This window comes from Mastigoproctus giganteus, chromosome 13, assembly GCF_048544385.1.
Source record: "Mastigoproctus giganteus isolate SK-2022 chromosome 13, ASM4854438v1, whole genome shotgun sequence".
Taxonomy (NCBI): domain Eukaryota; kingdom Metazoa; phylum Arthropoda; class Arachnida; order Uropygi; family Thelyphonidae; genus Mastigoproctus; species Mastigoproctus giganteus.
Window position 1 is genome coordinate 41,904,760 of NC_143587.1, and position 3,900 is coordinate 41,908,659.

A 3,900-nucleotide genomic window follows, 5' to 3' on the forward strand; every position below is an offset into this window, starting at 1 on the left:
CAATCAAATTGGTCAGGCAAGACTTTCCCCTAACAAAACCATGCTGTGTCAGAGCTATAACTGAAGTCTTGTCCAGATGATTCTGCAGTGCTTCTTTAACCAGTGCCCCCATTAATTTTCCTGGAACAGAAGTTAAACAAACAAGTCTATAATTAATTGTGTTGCCCTTTGATCCTCCTTTGTGAATTGAGGTCACATTTGCGCATCTCCAGTCCATGTGTTCCTCCCCTGAGTCCAAAGAAGCACTCATAATTATGGCTAAGGGTTTCCTTACTTCCTTTGCTGCCTCCTTTAATATAACTGAATAGATCCCATCCACCCCAGGTGCCTTTTTTATGTTTATCCTCAACAATTTCTCCTCCACTTTCCTCTCAGTTATTAGAAAATCATCTAGCTCGCTGCCAATGTTTACTTCACCTACGACATTCCCCTTCCTGAATAACTCCTCGTGTGTGAATGTAGATGCAAAATAGCCACCTGAGCAGGATCCTCAACTGTTGAAACGTCAACATCCAGTGGACCAATCTGATTCATCCCTTTCCTTCTTGAGTTTAAATAGGTAAAGAACTCTTTTCTGTTTTTCTTTGCATCCTTTGCCAAGGATTTCTCATAATCTGCCTTTGCCTGCCTAATCTCCTTTGTGACTTGGTTACAGACCAGCTTATATCTATCATAGGCTTCCATGTCACCCATTAATTTATATGTATTCCATACATTTTTCTTCTCTGCCACATGTCTCATTAGTTCATCTGACATCCATTTAGGCCTAAACCTTGAAGAATATTTCTTAGTTGGTATGTAGAGCCTAGTAGCTTCCAAGATAAATTCTTTGAATGCTTCCCATTTTGAATTTGCTGTTGGTAACATCCTCAGTTGGTCCCACCATATAGAATTTAAATACTGTCTCAGACCACCATACTCACCTTTACAAAAGCAAAAACCCTTCCCTTTACCCCTGATAGTAGTTACCTTTTTGAGTAAATCCCACTTCAGCACATGATCACTGCCACTCTGCAGATTCTGAATGCATGAAGAATCACTACTGATAATCAAATCAAGAGTATTACTCCCTCTAGTTTCCTCCCGAACATGCTGATGTAGAAAACAATCATCCAATAAATCCACAAAGCCTTGCTAGTGTGGGAGTGACCAAACCACAAATTCCAGTCAATATCTGGGAAATTAAAATCCCCTATTATAAGACTATCCGATTTACTGGCCCACTCTATTTCCCTGTACAGTTCCTTATTATACTCATCAGAGTCATTAGGCCTATAACACACCCCTCTCAATTTTGATCTCCCAATGCTTATGTCACACCAAACTGACTCGACACTGCACTGTCCAGCGATGTCGACTGGCTTCACTTCCTTGGATTTTACGTGTTTCTTTACTAATAGCATAACCCCTCCTCCCTTCCTATCATTTCTGTAGACGTTGTACTCCCCAAATTCCAGTTCTGCATTCCATATATCTGTGTGACACTACGTCTCTGATATCCCAACAATATCTGCCTTTGATGTTTTGAGCAATACCTCAAATTCTTCAAATTTATTTACTAAACTCCTGGCATTGGTGTACACGCAAGTATACATTCACCTGTTTCTATTCTTAGCTACCCTAACACAACCCATGTGTTTACTTGTACCACAATGACTCCCAGCAGTCTCTGAAATACCCTGCATCTTGTTTTCCAGGCTGCTTCTATTGGAATGAGCAACAAAATGGAAAACATGGCCTGGTAAATAAGATGCAGGGTATTTCAGAGACTGCTGGAAGACGTCACGAAGAAACAAATGTTGATAAGAACAAACAGAATAAATCCCTAGACATATCTGTTGAAAAAGACATGTATATGAGAAAACTAGTTTTTCCAAAAAAAAAAGGAGAGAACTAAACTTAAAGCTTGAGTTATTTGGGAGTTATTTGCTTCTTGATGCTCTTCGTATTGCTCTCAAAGGACTGAAGCTTTCTGTTTGTCTATTTTGGTTCTACACATTCATTAAGTGGAATTGTCATGGTTTCCCCTGCCAAAGCAGATGACTAACATGACTTCCTAATGCAATGCACCAATATGTGTCTACAAGAAATATATCTAAAGCTGCAAGATACACAATATGTACTACGATTTTTCAGAAAAGATAGGATGCAGAACTAAACAAGATATGGAGGAATGGCAGTTCTTACCAACCCAATGGTCATTGAGGTTGTCACAGACATTCTCTCAGATATGCCAGACAAGCTGTACTTGCTACCTGGGAGTCTAAAACGCTGATGGAACTGATATTCGGGTGACACTCAAGTCAAGTGGACCCAATTTCGGCGAAGTCCGGACAGTCTGTAACAGCAAAATCCTCTGCTTGCACCTTCATGATGGTGGGACTGTTAGTAATCCTGGGTATAACCTCCATGCACAAGCACACGGTGTGTGACCACCCAAGTGTGAACCAACGTAAGCAGGGGTTGAGGTGTGGCTCCCACACCACATGGAGGAATGCCGCCCCTCTGTGTTACCAGGCAGTGGTAGGTGACACTCATTAACCGGTGCAATACCACCACTTTGCTTATTGGAGGCTTGAAGTGGTGGAACCCATGTTTAGTCTCCAGAGCCAAGTTCCAGTCAACCCTTCCCCATCTCTTCCATCATGCAGTATGATTGATGACTTTTGAGGTTATGATGAACATCATGGCGAGATCCAATCTTCCTTATATTTCGAGGGTACAGCTCTAAAACGGTGTTTGCAGGCCGGCCGCTAGTTAGTATACAGGACTGAACCAATTGGTAACTCTGTGGGAGGCTTCCGGATCAGCTGGTCTATAATCTTGCTACCTCTACTCTGCCAGATAGTGACTGCAGGGAGTCCGAGTAGTGTGTTTTGCAGGGGGCATTGTTGAGGCCACACTATGTCAAGGATCTGGGGATATTCTTACCATGTGTATGCCATATCCAAAAATTTCCTTACTTCATACAGCATGTCCCACCCACTTTTTCTTACTATTGAATCCACCATGAATTGTCAAACAAATAGAGTAAGCTTATCTGCAAAAATATCTAAACTTCCTAATCCATTTCACAAATATACATGATCTCAATTCTAATTTCAATGATGTCCATTTCCACTTGCAGTCTGCCAAACCCCCATGTACTTTTTCTGACAGAATCTTGGTTATCAGTTGATTCAACTACTGCTCATCTCAGTTGCTCAAATTATTCGCTGTATGATTCCTTTCGCCTCAAAGGTGGTACTTGTGAATATGTCCGTTCCGATATTCCCTGTCAGACACTTGGTTATTTCGGAATCTTATTTTTTCAATCTTCTCTGGCTTAAAATCTCTCTACCTCATTGTATCAAATTCATCTGTTGTCTCTACCATTCTTCCAACTCCACTAATCACTTGGAGCTCTTTGACTTCCTCTCTTTGAAACTTGACTTTCTCCAGTCCAACTTTCCTAACAGTGAGGTAATTTTCCTTGGTGATTTTAATGTTCACACTTTTTCTCACAAACAACCCTTCTAAGTACATGGTCGAAGTGAGAGGTCCTTTAGGCACCTCAGATCACAACTTGGTGATTGTCTCTTCTCTAATGGAGCCCTTATCTCATGGCTATTCCCAACCTCATATTGTTTGGAATTACAAGAATGCAAAATGGGATGACCTGCGAGATTTCTTTTTTTCTTTTTCTTGGTCGAATTACTGTTTCAAAACTTCTGATGTGAACATTTTCTCAGATCGTGTCAGTGAAATTATTCTTGCAGGAATGGAATCCTTTATCCCACACTCCATTTTAAAACCTTGTCCTTTGTCTAAACCTTGGTTTTCCAATAAATGTGCTAAGGCTGTTCAAGAGAAGAATGTTGCAAATCGTAATTGGCTTGTTTCTAATTCTTCAGTTTCATT